Below are 20,245 nucleotides of genomic sequence, written 5' to 3' on the forward strand. Positions count from 1 at the left end.
TAGAACACATTTGCAATGAAGTTACATTTAAACAGGGAGCGGGTTCTAAAGTCAGCAAGTAAGACAAAAAACCTGCAGAGTCAAAATTACCAGTGAACGTCTATTGTGCTGCCTTTTAAGACTTAAACCTTTATAAAGTGAAAGACAAAAGTTATTTGTTTCCCTTTGCATCTTCGTTTCTGTCTCCTGAGGTATAGTGGAGATCAATTTAATTTGAATCAGGTAAAATTCTCTGTGTTTTTATAGATTCAATATGGTTGAATTCATGGAATTCAAATGAATAGAATATTAGAATACTATTGCATTCTCCTCAACCTTACTGTGCTACACTGACTATTTAAGTATACTGGGTGCCTGGTGGCTTAGTCAGTTACAGGGCCAACTTTGGCTCAGGTCATGATCTCATAGTCTGTGTGACAGAGCCCTGTGTGGAGCTCTATGCTGACAGCTCAGAGCCTGGAGCCTGCTTGGGATTCTGTGTCTCCCTGTCTTCCCTGCACCCACCCCCACTCACACTCTGTCTCTCTCTCAAAAATAAATAAACATTAAAAAAATTAAGCATATTATTTCCCCTTTAACTTTTAGGATACATTGTGAAATGATTAATGACTCCATCTTAAGATGGGGAAATTGAGGCTATCAGAAGTTATGTAACTTGCAGGTAAGTGGCCTAGTTAGAATTTAAACCATGTTGATCCCATAGCTGGTGTCCTTTATAGTATACTTTATCAACTCCTAGAAATAAAGGAAATATTTCAAGTATGGCTACAATTGTAATATTAATAATGGAGCTGAAGCTGGCTGGGTTATTTGAATAATTTTTAGAATGCTATATTAAAGGTCTCCATTAAATAAAAAACAGTGTTAAAAATATTAGGGGGCACCTAGGTGGCTCAGTGATTAGGTGTTCAACTTGTAATTTCAGCTCAGGTCATGATCTCATGGTTTGTGAGTTCAAGCACCCTGTTGGGCTCTGCGCTGGCAGGGTGGAACCTGCTTAGGATTCTCTCTCCCTTTCTCAGCCCCTCCCTCTCTCTCTCTCTCAAAGTAAATAAGTAAAACATGTACAAAATATTACTGGTTTGGGGTCATCTAGGCAAGATAATTTGGCCTCCCTTTAACCACTCTCCTCAGCCAACCTTCATTATCTCCTACCTAGAATATAGCTAGCGTATCCTTGTTCATTGGTTATTCTCTTCACCTCACCTTCCTTTAAACCAATATGCAAAATATTTTTGTGAAAATCTCCCTAAATATTCATTTAATTACATCATTGTCTCCCTCAAAAACCTTCAATAGCTTCTTATTTTCAATCTCATCAAGCTAAGCTCTGCAATTTTGTCTATGCTGTTTTAACTTTCTGTCTCCTTTTTACTTCTGTTCAGTGTTCTCTCTATACTTTTTACTCAAAAGCTCCATCCACCACTGAAAATGTATCCATCATTATGTCATCATATCAAGAACTTCAGTATGTCCAATACTTCTTTATCCCTAACATCAACAAGAAAAATTCTGAGCATTCGAAAATCATTCAATGTTAACCCTCAATAAGAAAAATTTCCTATGGAAAAAATAAATGAAAGATTTATACTGAAATATTTAATTAATCTTAAAAAATAAAAATACTATTAGAATACAATAAAAATAAATATCTAGGCCAGAGTTGTCTAATAGAAATATGCAAATTGTAAATAATTTAACACTTACAGTAATTAAACTTTAAAAAGTAAGCACAAGCTGTATTAGTTTCCTATTGCTGCTATAACACATTAGCACAACCTAGTGGCTTAAAATAACAGAAGTATATTCTCCTATAGGTCTGGAGGTCAGAAATCTGAAAGGAGTCTTATAGGGCTAAAATCCAGATGTTTACAGGGCCAAATCCTCCTGGAAGCTCTGAGAGGATAATCTCTTTCCTTGCTTTTTCAGCCTCTACATGCCCCTTACATTCCTTGGCTCTTGGCCCCTTCCTGGTATCTGTCCAACTTCTTTTTTTTTTTTTTTTTTTTGAGAGAGAGATAGAGACAGCATGAGCAGGGAGGGTCAGAGAGAGAGGGAGACACAGAATCTGAAGCAGGCTCCAGGCTCTGAGCTAGCTGTCAGTGCAGAGCCCGACATGGGGCTCGAACCCACAAACCGTGAGATCTTGACCTGAGTTGAAGTTGAACACTTAACTGACTGAGCCACTCAGGCGCCCCTCTGTCCAACTTCTACAGTCACAACTCTTGCTACTCACTGCATTGCTTTCTTACAGGATGCTTTCAATTACATCAGCCTCTCCTTATCTGAAGATCCTTATCAAAAGTCCCTTTTGCCATATAAGGGAATATTCACAGGTACCTGGGATTTGCATATGGACATCTTTGGGGGTCTTTATTCACTCTACCACAGAAACAAATGAACCTAATTTTCATAATATATTTTATTTAACCCATTGGATACAAAATATATTATTTCAGCCTATAATTAACGTAAAAAACTTTACACTGCTTTCATTTTTAAATTCAAGTTGATTAAAAATAAATAAAATTAGAAATTCACTTGTCTAGTGGCACTTTTGATATTTAAAGCCCTCAATAGTCATGTGTGACTAATGGCCTACCATATGAGGATGATCAATACTTTCTATCTGGGAAGGTTAGAGAACTATAAAGTTAAAGGGAGCATAGTCTGTATAAGACTATTTTCACTTCTGATGCCAACAGAAAGTTTGGGAATTCTCAAGATCACACTTGGTTTCAATAATTCACCAAAAAGAGTCAAAGAATTCACTGACCTTTGTTATAGTCATGGTTATGATTTATTACAGAGAAAAGACAGAGATTTGTATCAGGCAAAGGAAGAAAGGCATAGAGCAAGGTCTGGGGAAGTACTAAGTATGGAGTTTGCAATGTCCTTTTCCTGTGAAGTCCTGAAAAGCATTGATTCCCTAAACTCCATGCCCCTTGTATTCCATACAAATTGAGTATTGCCACCCAGGGAAGCTCACCAAGCCTCAGTGTCCTTATGTTTTACTGGAGCTGTATCACATAGGCATGATGAATGGCCCACATGGCTGATTTCAGTCTTCAGCCGCTCTAGTGGTCAATTGATACAACATGACCAACCCACCCTACATCACACTGTAAGGTTGGCTCAGAGCCCCCACCCTACATGATCTTGTTACTAGCTGGCTGGCTCAAGGTCTCCAAGCGAATTAAGATACTCTTAGGAGTTGTGACATTCCTAGAGTTTAGACATTATTTCCCAGAGGTCTAGGGCATAGACCAAGCCCCTGTTTGGCTAAGTTAAATTCTTTACAACACACTCACCAACAACTAATTTGATGAAATTTTATTTACTAAACTGACCATTTTGACATCATATAGAAATAGCCAAATAAACTTCTACCATTTGTTATTTCAATAGATAGCCTAGTATCAAATACATACTTACATTTCACAGTTACTTGATATTTTAATACAAATACTAAAAAAACTTTCCTTTAAGTAACTTAGGGATATCTAAGCAAATGTTACCCTGAGTCATTTCATTGCTTTTGTTTTTCAAGAAGGCTGATTTGTACTCTTCGGACATAAAATATATACTGTTTTGATCTAATTAACACTCAATATGTCATTTCTGACTTATGACCCTCTAAATTCAATTCAAATCAGAAATAAAAATATAGCATTGAAGCTATCTAACTGTAATTACAAATGGTTTTTATGACAAGGCAGATTGAGGGCAAAGCACAAGCTAGCACACACATACCCCCACCTCACCCCAGGTGGGATATGTGTGATACTCCTCAGGCACTCCTGGCTGCTCAAAAATGGAAAGAAAAGAAAACAAATGGTTAACTGATAGAGATCACAGTCATACAGGACATGAGTCTCCATTGGTTTATAAATATCTTAGTAAATTATAAGAAAAAGGTAATCTTATCAATAGACTAATCGCCAGAAACTTATAGACTCTATTTCCTGGAGCCTCAACATCACCCATCCATAGTGATGTGGGACAAAGACAAGAAGGAAATGGCAGGTAAAATTCAATTTCCTTATAATCTGTAGCCCACTGACAAACACGTGAGCCTGGCAGAGTAAAACATTACTCCAGGAACTCTCTACTGTCTTAAGGTTAAGGCTTTGCTAGAAGGAAAAACAACCTTAGCTTGACAATAGCTAGATCTCCAGGATCCTGTATGTCTTCTTTAGTATATGAAAAAATCATCTGAAACTTCCCCTTGATTTTCCTTTCCCCAGCTCCATAGAATATAACCAGTCACTCTTCACAACCCCAGTGCAGCTATTCCTGCCATGGATCCTGTCCCCATGCTTTAATAAAATCACCTTCTTGCGCCAAAAACATCTTCAAGAATTATTTCTTGGGCAGCAGTTCTGAACCCCACCATCACTCCAAAACCTCATCAGTACTAAATCACCAGTTATGGGGCATCTGGAAGGCTCAGTCAGTTAGGAGTCTGACTCCTGATAGATTTCGGCTTGGGTCATGATCTCACAGTTCATGGAATGGAAGCCTGTATCAGGCTCCGCGCTGACAGCATGGAGTCTTCTTGGGATTCTCTCGCTCCCTCTCTCTCTCTGCCCCTCCCCTGCTCATGCATGCTCTCTCTCAAAATAAATAAACTTTAAAAGAATAAATAAATAAATAAATAAATAAAGCATCAGTTATTATTACAATTTATCTCTGATTTGGAAAACTCTCTTTCTAGTCCTCAGTTTTCATATAAGGGGGAAAACTACAATGATCACTGCTTCTTCTGGTTTTGAGATGTAACTAAGCACCTTATGCATGGTAGGCATTTATAATCTAGAACAGTTCCTGGCATACAGAAGTGCTCTTTGATATTTGTTAAATGGCTACATGCATTATATCAGGAAAGAACAAGAGAAGATAAGGTAGCAAGGCAAATTAACACACCTGAGAAAAACCTGCAGTGAATCCTTATCTACAGCATCTCCCCTATTTGGACAAGAAAGGTGGTACTCTGAGATATTCAGAATTACTCTACAGAATTTATGTGGTAGTAAGGAGGGCCTGTCCTAACATTCATGTAAAATAGGAAATCAATCTCCTTCATAGGAATTTCATCCAGTACTCTGTATCATTTGCAAAACAATCAAGTGCCAATCAAACCATTTTGAATAAAATAAACTAAATCAAATAAAAATTAAATGCAAACATCAATACACTGTTAAATTTAAAATACTGTTAAACTTCAAAGAATGGGAATAGCTTAAAATTAGCATGAAAATTAAGCAAAAACAGTTAAACTGAGTTAAATAGGGCCATTAAGGAGACAAAGTACTGCTCAGGCTATTTTCTAACCAAGTAACAATTTGTTAATATAAGCACATTGGCTGCAAATTAATTCCTTATAATGTAAAATGGGCACCATTTTCATTCTCTTTACTGATGCAAACATCTACCCTCTAAAAGCTGGCTTAAAGGAAAACAGAGTAAAGAGAAATGCATTTTTGTTGTGGAAATCCTCAGTTGTGACTTAATATTACAAATTATGATGCTTTTATTTTTGTTGTTTTGTAAAATCAAGTAGATCTTATCATAGAGGGGAAAAACATGTCCAGGGTCACAGAGTTTGTTCTTCTGTATTACTGTGGGTTTGACCTTGTCACTGTGGCCATAAATAGCAATCTGTATTTTATCTAATCTACTCTTGAGTATTACTCGTGATGAGACCTCAGTGGCCTTTTCCTCAGCAAATTATTCCTAAATTTAATCAGCCCTACATTTGAAAATACTTTCCTAATGTCTAACCTAATGGTCTCATTTCAGGTTGTTATACCTTGTTACACTAGCCTTAACAACTTTAAAGAATTCCTTTTCCTGTTGGGTGTTATTACCTCCCAAGTATCTATGCTCTGTCATGATAATTTGTACGGTTTGTTCTCTAAACAGAATTGGGCAAATAATGTTCCCTTAACCTCACTGCAAAGACCATGCCCTGCAAACCTCCTATTACTCATAACCCTGTGGTCTCGATTCCAACTCTCTTAAGAACAAGAGTGACTTCATTTTTATTTATCCAGGTAGATACAGTGTCTCCTCTCTGGTATTGTGCAAAACTATCCCCTAAATTTGGTCATCTTCAGAATGGAAATGGATATGTGACAATATTAGTAATAGTCGGTGACCAAGACAACCTTAATGTTCCTCTCAGCTTGAGTAAATTTTAAATGGGTTTCTTCCTGATTATAGAATATTTACTTTAGAAAACTTGTAATTCTAAACTCTTTCTCTAGGCCTTTGAGATATAATTGTTTTACAACGCGAGAATGCCTTTTAAAAAGATGTGAGAGCCATCCTTTCGAAATGTAATAAAAAAAAAAAGAAGAAGAAGACAGTATCTTTCTCTTGGTTTCTAGGGCAGGAAACTAACTTCACTAAGAGCCAATTAGCAAACAGATGGGCTAATCATATTGGCCAACCTCCTTCCAGTAGCCTCTAGTGGGCTCCTAGAGGTTAGGCCTCCAGAGCCTCTAGTTGAGCTCTAGCTCAACTCAGTGCTTAAAAACTCTTCAGCCCTTTTGCCCTTTGTTTTAATGGATTAGGGTTCAATTTCTCTCCCCTACTGTAATTGTCTTGAATAAAATCTCCCTTGCCTGTTTAACTGGTCCAGTGCAATTTTCCTTTTACATACATAGGTAAGGATAGAGGAAGCCTTGGCCACCATATAACACCAAAGGATTTGGGTCATGATAAAAGTTTTAAAAAAGGAGCCTTTTCAGTGTAAGTAATATTATGCATAAACAAGTATGTTAAATTTGTGAGAATTCATTGAGCCATACATTTATATTTGCACACTGCTCTCTATGTATATTAAATTCAATCAATAAGCTTACCTTAAAAAATAGTTTAAATTTGAGCTCAGTCATTTATAGCATTAGGACATTGGGGATGATATCAAATTTCTCTGAATCTCAGTTTCTTTATATATTAAATGAGAAAAATAATACGTAGTTATAAGACTTAAATTAATCAAATATTATGAAGTTCATGATAGAGTACCCACCCCGTCTCTAGGAGTGAGTAAATGATAGCTGTTACCACTATTCATTGTTAGTTTTTAAACAGTCTTTTGTAGTTATTGATTAAAATTCACTAGAATAAAAAATAAGTCCCTTATTTCAGCAGCCTTCCAGTGGGTCATAGTATTCTTTCTACTTTTCTCTACCTCTTTTTAGACTGCTGGGTAACTATGACTTTAATCCACTTGTCTATGAACAGAAATGAATCCTGCAGAACTTATAGATTTAAATACACTCTAGTTTTTTAGTCCTATAAAAATCTAGATTTTGGGGGGAATGGGCTAAATGGACAATGGACATTAAGAAGGACACTTGATGGGAGGAACACTGAGTGTGATATATAAGTGATTAATCACTAAATCCTATTCCTCAAAAAAGAATCTAGTTTTTAATTAGTGTTGCAAACTAACTGATTCATTTTCTACATTAAATTCCAGTTCAGCCAAACCAATTGTCCCTAATTGCTGACCCCAGCCCCACCCAATGTCTTAGGTATTTCAGTTTTATTGACCATTTACTACTTCAATATTGGTTTATAATTACATGCCAGACACTGTTTTAGGAGATAGGAATATTGTGGTTGAAAAGATAAAGTCCTGATCTTTTGGAACTGAGTATATAATGGTTGAATCAATAGCCAGATTTAAATAAATAGATCATTCTTCATTGTTCGGAAGAATTTTAAAAATATAGAGAAAGGTTATAGGATGGGTAAGAGGGTGAGCAGGAAAGTACAGAGACTTGATAAAAGATTTTTTTTTTTAAAGAAAGCCTTCTAAATAGCTAAGACAAAGTGGTTCTAGGTAGAGGCAAAAAGTACAAAGATCCCACAGCAAGGAAAATCTAGACCAATGGAGAAGTGCAGGAAGCAAGGGAGAGAGTCATATGATGAGGTCTAAGACATGGGAGGGCTCTGATCAGAAGGTATAGGATTTTAACCAGGGGAGGATGTAATATATTTACATTTTTTAAATGCTCACCATAGCTGTTATGTAAAGATTACCCTGGAGTAAGGGTTGATCAGGAGAAGACATAAGGAGATTAGTTAGAAGACTGCTATATTAAGCCCAGCCAAGAGATGTTGGTGGCTTTGCCTAGGGTGGTAATGGATAAAATAATGAGAAATAGTTGGATTGCAGATGTACTGTATAGGTGTGATCAACAGGATTTGATGATTAATTGAATGTGAAACATTAGGAAAAAAAGAAATAAGCATGTCCTCTAGGTTGTGGACTAAGGAATAGACTGAAGGGTAGTACAGTTAAATGAGATTAGGAGTAATAAAAAGATTGGGATGTGTGAAATAAGAAATATATATATTAGTCTCTGCCCTTACTTCCTGTTAATATTTGATCTTTGAGCTCCCAAAACCTTTGAGTGATAGGAGTGTCTTTTGTTCTAATTTAACAACTTTTGGTGGACTGCTGAATGTGTGCTGATCATTAGAAAGACTTAAAGCCCTACCTTCTATCCTCCATAGAGGGGGTAGGGCTAAAAACGAGGTAATAATCTGCATGTCTATCATGTATATGTGATGAAGCCTTCACAAAAACCCATAAATTATGTGTTTGGAGAGATTCTAGGCTATTGAACATCTATATGCTGGGAGGGTGGCACATTCCAATTCCATAGGGATAGAAGCTTCTGGATTCAGAACTCTTCTGGATCTTGCTCAATGTATTTCTTCATCTGGCTGTTCATCTATATCCTTTATTACATCTTTTCTACTAAACAGCTAAATGAGTTCTGTGAGCCACTATAGCAAATTGTTAAACCCAAAAAGGAAGTCTAGGAAATTCTGATTCATAGCCAGTCAGAAGTACAGGTAACAACCTGGGGTATGAGATTGGTATAGGAGTGGGAGCAGTCTTGTAGGACTGAGTCCATAACCTATGGAATCTTACTCTAGCTCCAGGTAGATAATGTCAAAACTGAATTGGATTGTAGGATGTCTCGCTGGAGTTGAAGAACTGATCAGTATCTGGTGTCAAAAGTATTCAGTGTAAGAGTAAAGGAAATTAGAGACTCTTTTCCTAAACAGGGTACTATAATCCAGAGTATAGCTTGAGGCATCAAATAATTCACCCTTCTTTTATCCTATTATCTTTTCAGTCTTATCTATTCTTCCACACCCAGGTCAGAAATAGTCTCTTTTCCAGAGTGCCTCAGGAGCTCACTTGGTTAAGCATCTGAATCTTGATTTTGACTTAGGTCATGATATCATGGGTTAATGAATTCTTTGTAAAAGCACAGAGCCTGCTTGAAATTCTCTCTCTGCCCCTCTCCCACTCATGTGCATACTCTCTCTCAAAATAAATAAATAAACCTTTTTTGAAATGTTTTATTTATTTCTGAGAGAGAGAGAAAGGCAGCATGAGAAGGGGAGGTTCAGAGAGAGAGGGAGACACAGAACCTGAAACAGGCTCCAGGCTCTGAGCTGGCTGTCAGCACAGAGCCCGGGGGGAGGCTCGAACCCATGAACCATGAGGTCATGACCTGAGCTGAAGTCAGACACTTAACTGACTGAGCCACCCAGGGGCCCCTAAAATAAACTATTATTTTTTAAATTTTTAATTAATTAATTAATTTATTTATGTTTTATTTATTTCTGAAAGAGAGAGAGAAGACAGCGTGAGCAGGGGGGTGTCAGAGAGAGAGAGAGAGAGAGATACAGAATCTGAAACAGGCCCAAGGCTCTCAGCTAGCTGTCAGCACAGAGCCTGACATGGGACTCAACCCACGAACTGTGAGATCATGACCTGAGCTGAAGTCGGACACTTAACAGACTGAGCCACCCAGGCGCCCGTAAAATAAACTTTTAAAAAAAGAAATATTCTATTATCCTAACAAGCTTCACCTGTGATTATAATTTAAATTTGTAAAACACTAGAGTTTTGCATTGTTTAACTGGTTTTGCTGGTTCCATCCCTGTGGTGTCATTTAATATGTTTCCTTACTTTCTGTTGTAAAAACTGGAAAAGAATATGAACATACCAGGGGCCTGAGCTATGCTAAAATAACTTCCTTGTCCCAACAGAGATTCTATTTTAAAATTCACTATTTTACACTTGTATTCTGTGTTCATGAACAAAAGGACCATGCCTTCTCAAGCATATGATGGAATGCTTTTAGACCATCATTGAACTTATATACAAATAGATAAAACTTCAGTTTTGTCTCATTTTTCTTTATTTTAACAGAATAGAGCATGTACTATGGAGTAGGCATTGCAGTGTTTTAAAATAAAACTTATTTGCCTCTCACATTATTATCTTAATCCTAAAGAAAGTATTATCAACCATTATTTTGCTAAAACCAAGGTGCAAGTAAGTGTTTAAAGTTGTACAAGTATTAAGTGGAATTGAACTAAATGAATTTGAATTTGTATGTCACTTCTCTTCAAGTCTTTTTTGGATGAGATTTTATTCAGAGAACCTTTTGTGAAATACTTAGCACACACAGTGTAATTGACTTTTTATGCCAGCTGAGAAAGAACAACAGGGGACTCATATCTAAATTAAAATACATCTCACCCAGGTCTATAAAAGAACCAACAGTGCATTCAAGTGTGAGGAACTCTGTTTTGGAAAGAAAAGTTGAGAAACTCACTGAGATTCCTGAAAGCAAGGATGCTTCAGCCGGGTGAAATAGATACTGCCCCCAAGGAAGAAAATTATTTTATCACCTGTAGATTGCCAGGGCCGTGATAACAAAATATAAATCAGGTGGCTAAAACAACACAGTGTTAGTTTCATGCTTCTGGAGGCTAGAAGTCTGAAATCACTGTGTTCGCAGGGCTATGCTCCTCTGAAGCCTTTAGGAGAGGCTCCTTCCTTGCCTCTTCAAGCTTCTGCTAGTCCCGGGCATTCCTTAGCATGTGACAGCATTACTCCAATATCTGCCTCTATCTTCACATGGCCAGAGCTCTTCTGTCCCCCTTCTCTTCTTAAAAGGACACCAGTCATAGAGGTGAGGACGCACCCTAATCCACTATGACCTCATCTTACTTTGATTATATTTTCAAAGACCTTATTTCCAAATAAAGTCACATTCACAGGTACCGATGGTTATGATTCAACATACCTTTTTGGGGAATGCAATTCAATGCATAATATCACCCTCCTTTGAATGTACGCAAATTAGGACAGCCTAGACTCTTGAATTCTCACCTTGCATAACTTAGTATATACCCGGGGCAACTGGGAGAATCACTATTTACAAGGTCGGATTGTAGAATTTATAAATATACTAATTAGCTTCTGCAAAAAAGCCATCTGTTTTCACATTGGAAATAATAAAAGGTGAAATGACACAAATTATTCAGTAGGTCTGAACTGTATTTCTTTGATCTATGAAGGCAGATTTAGCGGTTTTATCCAGACACTGTTCTCCTATGGAAATGCAAGGCAAAAAGAAAGGAAATGACACAAATAAGGGCAATCTAGGACTCGCAACATTTTGACTTTATGATGGTGTGAAGGCAACATGTATTCAGTAGAAACCATTCTTCCAATTTTGAATTTTGGGGGCCCTGGGTGGCTTAGTCGGTTAAGCGTCCGACTTTCGCTTAGGTCATGATCTCGCAGTTCGTGGGTTTGAGCCCCGTGTCGGGCTCTGTGCTGACTGCCAGCTAAGAGCCTGGAGCCTATTTCAGAGTCTGTATCTCCCTCTCTCTCTGACCCTCCCCTGCTCACGCTGTCTCTCTCTCTCTCTCCTAGAAATAAATAAAAAAAAAAAAAGAAAAGAAATTTTGAATTTTGATCTTTTCCTGAGTCAGTGATACCCATACTGTTCCATGATGCTGGGCAGCGAGCTGTAACTCCTAGTCCACCACACGATCATGAGGGTGAACACTCAATACATTTAACAAACATTCTGTACCCATATACAACCATTCAGTTATCTGCTTTCACTACAGTGTCCAATGAATTACATGAGATAATCAACGCTTTATTATAAAATAGGCTTTGTATAGGTGATTTTGCCCAGTGGTAGCTAATGTAACTATTCTGAGCACATTTCATACTGGCTAGGATAAGCTATGGTGTTTGGTTGGTTAGATGCATTAAATGCATTTTTGACTTAAGATATTTTTAACTTATTATGAGTTTACCTGTGTGTAACCCATGATAAGTTGAGAAATATCTATACTTTGATTAGGGGAAGTCAAGCTTTTGTTTGTGTATGTGGTTTCTTGGATAATTCTTTTTTTTTTTTTTTTCTAAAACACTTCTTTCCATTCAAGTTTAGTTCTCTTTACTGCCCCAACACATTGTAGGGAGGAAAAATAAATTTCCCTCCACCCTTCTTAGTTCTTCTCTGAGATGCCTACAATCAAAGATTGCAACAAGTATTTGAATTTTGATTCAATAATCATTAACTGAACATTAACATGTATACCTCATGTATACATGAGAGATACCCAGGAAAAAACGAATAACTGCCCAAGGTGGCTTAGAATTCACGATTCAATACCATTTTAATAGGGAAAGTGGAGGGAGGGGTATGGGCCTCTTAGAGGACAGTAAAGTGATCTTAGGAAAGATGAATGAGTCCTGAGAAGAATAGATGGGATATATGACACTTTATGACAAAGTCTGTCTGGGTCTCCTCTCCTGTAATAGGAGGCAATCCTCTCTGGTTGATGAAACTCTTTGGATGGGTACAATTGAATACCTTGTGGAGCACCTGTCTTTAGGCAGATAAGGGAAGTTCAGAGAAAACCTCTCCTTGTATATGCCGTTTTTGAAGTGACTACTTGTCAGAGAAACCAAAATACCAAGCTGGCATAATTGGGGTGTCATATTCTGCTGCCTTCCAGTATCTGAAAACTCCTAACTCTTATCTGAAAACTCAACTCTTACCTGAAAACTCAAGTCAACAGGATCCTTGGTCAGGACATTCTCCAATTTCCTTCTGCCTTAAGCTCTTTCTTTGTCTTTGGTAGTGTGGGGATCCACCCAGACCCTCAGTGTTGGTATGAAGATGGTTTTAAATCGAAGACATTTGAGGGGCACCTGGGTGGCTTAGTCAGTTGGGTGGCTGACTTCAGCTCAGGTCATGATCTCACGGTTTGTGGGTTCGAGCCCTGCATTAGGCTCTATGTCTCCCTCTCTCTCTGACCCTCCCCTTCTCATGCTGTCTCTCTCACTCAGAAATAAATTAAAAAAAGAAAAAAAAAACATTTAAATTGAAGACATTTCAGATGCAATAGATGGGAAGAGAAGTCTTTTTGGGACTTCTCTTATCTGACTAAAGGGAAGATCTTTAGAGCATAAGGCTGTAGCAAGTCCTCTTTCTGGGGCAGTTCAACAGCAAAGAGTGGGACCACTGAACTGAGGTAAGAAATTTCAAATAAACATTATTATTACTTTTTGTTTCCCTAAAAGCTCATTTGTCTTTTTCCCATGAAGCCCATCTGTTCTTCATACAGAAGACTTGTCTCTCTGCTCCCTTTCCTCTCTGAATTAAGTGTATAAATCCCTATCTCTAGCTATTGGGGGGGGGGGCGTTATTGCTTTTGTGGATTTATATGTATATGAATGAATATATTTTGTCTTTTCTCTTGTTAATTTGTTTGTAGTTAACTGGAGGTCCCCAACCATTTGAACCCGTGGTGCCGGGAGCTGCACTGGCCTCTCTGGATGGCAGTCACAGAAAGGATATGGTAGCGTTTACACAGCTCCTGCCATGAGAAATGAAAACTGGTATCTCCTTCTGCTACTACTGGCTCATGTTGGAAATGAGGCTGCTGGTATTGATCAGGCCTCACAATATTCCAGATCAGACCGATATTCCCCACACAGATTGCTCATAAGGAAAGGCATGTCCCTGCCTTTTCCAAAGAGATTTCCAATGAAAACATTGTAAATAAAAGGCTCTTCCTATGGGCCTCGCAGATCCAAGACAACATAATAAAAGGGGCTTGAGACAAAGAGCCTAATTTAGAGTTAAGGGCAGATATCCACCCTCACCCATTTGTTTCCGCTTGGAGCATTTTCTGGCCTTGTATATGCTGACTACTCCCTGTGAAGGAATCTATTGAGGAACTACTTTTGTCATTATGGGAGCAAAGGTGTTTCCTGGAAGACCTGTTTTTCTTGATACTTCCACCTTCAAAGAAGTAACTTCACCCTTTTTATGCTAAAAACTTTGTCTAAAGATACCTTCTTCCCCATAGGATAAGCATCTCAATCACTATTGATAAAGGTTATGCAGGAGTCTTCTAGATTTCCAGGAAATTCTTACATATCAAAGAAGTTTGTCATCAGAAATCATTGTCTAAGGCAAATGCCACTTCTGTGCCATCCACCAAATACTTATAAAGTTGAGCCCCAGTCAGAGCAGAGATGCCTGCCTGGTGATCAGAAAGAATCTCCGGGGCTCTCTCACTCTCTCGCGACACCGTCCATCCTTCAGGGACCCCTGGACCTGCCGGATCCGGTCTCCGACACCGTGGTAGAGAGAGAGTCCTCCCCTGACAGTATTGAGAACAGATCAAATTCCACTACAAGACTTTCAAAAGAAATACGGAAGCCAGTTGGGGAGGAGGAACAAGGAAAATGAGACATGCTGGCAGGAGATTCCTGCTTAATAAAAAAAAGTGAAAGAAATTCAGAGAGTGAAAATCATAGGAAGAGAAAAAGAGTAAAAGGACTTTGCTTTACAAATTCTGGCTTCTGGGTCTTGAACCACAAGGATAAAATGAAAACTCTATCCTGTTCCTCAGAGTTGGGACACATTCTAACTTATTGACATGTTAAAGAGCTGTTGATTGATCTTTCTCCACCACTCTTCTTCCCCTTCTTCCAAGATCATTAAAGAGTTAACACCCACACTGCCTACTTAGCCACTGTGCAGCTCACAATATTCCTCTCAGCTTATTCACAGCATTTCTAAATTTCCCTGACTGGAAGTCCTTTTCCTGTGGCACACCTATTATTAATACAATGGAAAGAATTGCTTTTACAAAATGTCCAAGTATAATTGATTACACTTGGCTTGTTTCCATTTAAAAAAAAGGCAATTGACTTTCACTTTTCTTCCAACTGTATTCTTGCATAAATAAAGCTTTTCTTGGTAGCCCTAATACAATGCAGAGCATGATGCATATTTTCTATGGTTAGTGAACACTTTGTTTCAGTTGCTTTCAAGGCAAATATATTTGGCTCTGACTTCTGGAAAGTTAAGCAATTAATAAAAGTGTCACATAAATGATATCAAAATCAAACCTCCGTTGAATACAAATGGACAAAACCAGAGTGCCTTTGATATTTAACAGAATCAAACTCAAAGGCCACAAAGTGACGACCACTGTTATTAGCAATAATTAACTCTGACATTGTGATCAACCTGTTTCACAAGTGTCATAAAAATCTTCATATATGGTAAGTATTTTTACAATTATATTAGTCACTAATTTGAGGCTTCTTCTCCCCCTGTCCTGCTTCTACTCCTTCCTTCTCCCTCCCTCTTTGGATTTTTTGTTTTTTGTTTTTTGTAATGTATATTTATTTCTTGAAAGAGAGAGAGACAGTGAGAGACAGAGCATGAGTGGGGAGGGGCAGAGAAAGAGGGAGACAGAATCTGAAGCAGGCTCTGCACTCTGAGCACAGAGCCCAATGTGGGAATTGAACCCATGAACCATGAGATCATGACCTGACCTGAAGTCAGACACTTAACCTACTGAGCCAGCCAGGTGCCCCGGCTTTCTTAATTCCATCAAAAATTTCTCACAATTTTCAGAGACCATTGCAAAATGAAAATGTGGGCCCCCTTGTTCAAAGAGCAGGAAAAAAATGTGCCATTAAAGGTACTGAAACATAATGTTTGACTTTAAAAATATTTTTTACTTATGTAATGAGATAATAATGACAGATGAATAACAATATAAACTTTAAAATTGCAAAAAATGTATTTTACTTCACAATAGATCATTGCTCATATTAATAAGAATATAATTTTATTACATAAAATGGGCTTTCAGGAAGAGACGATGCACAAATGACCCCACAGGGAGACCCGGTCATAGACACTCTGGCTGAAGTGCAACAGAGATGCTGTTCATGCACCTTTCCGTCATTGTCTTCCCTACTTTGGGAACCAAGTCCTGGGGTCACCTCCACAGGACTGGCTCCCTCAGAGAAGGGAGTGCTGAGTCTCTGTAATTCACTTAGCGATAAGGCCCAGTTCCCCCAGTCCTGGTCTTCATCCTACGTAGGCATATACATTCTCTTGCTTGCAAAGTTGGGCCTCAGATCAGGATCCTCCTTAAGAAAAACACAAGGAGAATGCCAGAAGAGTAAGAAGGGAAGCTGCCTTGGTATGTCCCAGCCAGGACTCTCTCATGCTGTAAGCAGCTAGGGAGCATTCAGGCAGTAGACAGAGTAAGGGAGATCTATGACCAAAAAAAGGGCTCACGGTTCTTGCTGCTGCCCCTACAGCATCTGCAGTAATTTCATTTACTAGGCTCTACTAGAGAATACGGGGTCATAATACATTTCCAGAATGACAGTGGCAGAGTTAACACGATTAGGTCACAGAATGGCCCAAGTGGTGAAACACTATACTTGCTATGGGAGGATGGGGTCATATCCCAGCAGGTCTGTGGAGCATAAGTTACATGAATAGGTGATCCATAACTCCTGCCACTTACCTCCATAGCTCTGATTCCTCTCCTTAGATCATCCCTATGACCTCACGGAAGGGAGGATTCCCTATGACCAATTGGCAGGAAACAAAAAGACAAACCTTGTTCTGGTTCACAGATGAGTAAGCTCAATATATTCACAGAAGCTAAAAATGGGTATCTGTCAACTATAGCCTCACACATAGGTGGCCCTTATGTACAGTAGTGAGGGAAATCCTCTAGCAATACACTTGATAATACACTCTTTTGGGAAGAAGTAGCCTGACATAAGGATATATATGGATTCTCGGGAAATAGAAAGTTGTTTGATTTGTTGGTCAGGGATCTATACAGATGGAGTTGGGATTATTGGAGACTAAGGGATCAGAGAAAGAGGCATGTGATAGAACCTACTGGAGTAGGCACTAAGTATACAGACTTTTATGTCCCAGAGAGCATCCACAACAAATGAAGCACTTAAAACTAGGAGGATAGTATGAGTTAGATAGTAGATTTGAGCCATACTTGGTTCTTGGTCACTCCTGTTCCTGTTCAATGTGCTCAAGAATAGAGGAGCCATGGTGCTAAGAGGGGAGGTTGTCATTGGTCCCATAACCTAGGCTTCCTTTCACCAAGGCTAATGTAGCTACTGCAGTCGGTGAACATTTGATCTGTAAGCATTAGTGATCAACACAGAATGCCTAGTGCCTACCAATACATGAGTTTCTTTGAAGAGACCAAGTACTCACTTGATAGCAAATTGATTACATTTGACTCCCACCCCTCAAGAGGGAACAGTGTTTTATCCTTACTAGGACAGATATGTGTTTTGGACATGGGTTTGCATTCCTTTACTCCCTAGCATCATATGTGAGACCTCACAGAGCACCTGATCTAATAACATAACCCTCAATGAGATAGCCTTGGATCAAGGATAAAGTATTGGGTAAAGGACCACAGGACCCATGACTCAATCATGTGCCATAGCATGACAGCTTCTTAAAGTCTCAGCTGAGGCATCTGCAATTTTGGAATGCTATTTTTCAAAGTGTGATTGATATAGTCTTCCAACTAATGGCCCTTATATGGTATTGTGCCACAGACAATTAAAATACAATGATCTGAGAACCAAAGAGTGGAAGTAGCAGGGGTCCTTTATGCCATCACTCTCAGTGACTATTTTGGCTAAAACGTACTTCTTGTCCATTAAATTTTAGGTACTGAGGGTTTAGAATTCCTGGTTCCCAGAGTGGGGATTTTTTTCCCAAGAGATACAGTGGGGTTCCTCTAAATATGAAGCTATTCTCCTCATCTAGTCATTTTTAGAGTCCTCATGCTGGTAGACCAGCAGACAAAAAACTATTCTTGTATTATCAGGGTAACTGAGTCTGACTATCATGAGGAAAGAGGTTGGACCTACATAAAGGGGACAAGAAGGCATATGTTTAGAATTTAAAGGATTCACTGACATATCTTTTAGTGTTCCAGTTCCTGGTAATAATGGTGAATTAATAATTATAGTAGTGATGGTTTAGCATGGGAATGTAACCAGTTCATCTCTAAGGAATGAATGTCTGGCTTACCTACTGGGCAAGTAACCTAGACCAGCAGAAGTGCTGACTGAGAGTGAGGGGAATAAAGATAGGAGACTGTGAGAGTATGAGATAAAAGATATCGTTTACAAATTATGACCTGGTTTTCAAATTATGCAACTGTAACAGTAAGCAAAACCACAACCTCACTTTTGTCATCATTTTCTACCATTTTAAGGAGTATTTTATTTTTGAGCAATAACTGGCCATCATCTTAAAGAATCAGTGACCAAACGTAGTCTGGCCATCATCTTAAAGAATCAGTGACCAAACGTAGTGAAATTAAAGTGGGGCATGAGTGGACCTGTACAAGGGGTGGCCCATAGCACATGGCGTCATTGTACTGCCATTCCCTCTTGGCACTAACTGTTCTCGTACAGCTTCTTTTTTTTATGTTTATTTATTTTGAGAGAGAGAGAAGGCACAGTGGGGGCGGGGCAGAGAGAGAATCCCAAGCAGGCTCCACATTTAGGACAGAGCCCAATACAGGGCTTGATCTGACATCATGACTTGAGTTGAAATTAAGCATTGGATGCTTAACCAATTGAACCACCCAGGTGCCCCTTCATACAGCTTAATGCAAGAGCTGAAACCCTAAGTCAGTACTGAGGAGCATACCCTGCCACAACATAGAAAAGACTGGAAATGCTGGAAAATGAATCCCCTATGAATGGTCTTCAACAAGCAATGGATAAGAGTTGAAGGATTAATATTCCAGCTTTCTGGTATCTCTGATAGAACAACTCTCAGGGAAGAATTGCACAGTACCTTAGAGGCCCCCATCAGGACTGAACTTTATTTGACAACAGCAGTAATCTGCTCACTAATGTACGTTTATTGGCTTTATTCCCCTCATGGACTCACTTCCCTACTTTTCTACCAGTTTTTCTTGGATCATTTGCCAAACTGATTACTTTCACTCAAATTCTTGTCTCAGGGCCTGTTTCTGGGGAAGCCAACCTAAGCCAATCTTGCAGAAGCATAGGAGGACTATCAACCCATGTAAAAATCAATTGAAGAATATGTACCAGAAAAAATGATTTTTCTTAGAGAAATGAAAGAAATTAGTTTTATTTTTTAATATAGAAAGAATATAAAATTCTATAATTAATCATGTAAGACCTAATTTCCAGTATTTAGAGCAATTCAAAGAGACACTAGCATGGGAAGAGATTAATGCAATCTTCACTGAAATGATCTAAGCAAAGGGAAATATTAGATGCACTCATAGTAGGAGAGTTCCGTTATGGAAAAAAAAAAAGGATGCTTTAGTTAAACATCTGATTTACATCTTATTCTTTTGTCAAATCAGGGAAATTAATGATTTGGATAATTGTTGATGAGGCAGAAGCTTTTGGCATTAATCATTGACATAATATGTTTCTAAGATTTGTTATAAAGCACTTTTCTGTGTTGGACCAGCATGTTGGACATAAAAATAATGGTGAGAATTGGGCCCCATTAGATAGTGCCTGGTTAGAAGCCTCACTATTAATCACTCTTCATTCATGCATTTCTTAAGGCAGCTGTACACACAACGACCTTCTTTATAGAAGCTTACGCTATTCTAGATGATAAAACTGGCTGGCAGTACTTGTAGCATCTGTCCTAGACTCAAGGTCTAAGAAAAGTTCCACCCCTACTAAACCCAAATCCAGACCTTACCATCACCCTGCTCCTAAGTCAGAAAGGATGAGCATGCTGAAGCACACACATGAAGTGAAACAAGGAAAGATCTATAAAAAGGAAAGCAACAAAATTGAAAAGCACTAGAGACTAAATAACTATGAGAGTCAAAGGAGAGTCAGTGCATATATAATTTCTGCACCGAAAAAAAGAACAAAATTAAATAGACAAAAATATTTGATGATAACATAGGAAGACAAATTTTCTGAAAATAAAAATAATTACATTCACAGACTAAAATCTCTTTGGAAAACAGTGGTTCAGAGGACCTCTTGTAGAATGAA

General features: G+C 38.4%; 1 long non-coding RNA gene across 1 annotated transcript; it reads left to right on the forward strand.

Moving 5' to 3' along the window:
• The first annotated feature begins 2,276 nt into the window (after nt 1-2,276).
• Nucleotides 2,277-15,149, forward strand: LOC144233057 (uncharacterized). Its single transcript, XR_013335580.1, has 2 exons — nt 2,277-2,336; nt 13,639-15,149. It is a non-coding gene; the product is annotated as an uncharacterized LOC144233057 (long non-coding RNA).
• The last annotated feature ends 5,096 nt before the right edge of the window (nt 15,150-20,245 follow it).

The sequence above is a fragment of the Crocuta crocuta genome, unplaced genomic scaffold, assembly GCF_008692635.1.
Source record: "Crocuta crocuta isolate KB4526 unplaced genomic scaffold, BGI_CrCroc_1.0 scaffold54, whole genome shotgun sequence".
NCBI classification, from domain to species: Eukaryota; Metazoa; Chordata; class Mammalia; order Carnivora; family Hyaenidae; genus Crocuta; species Crocuta crocuta.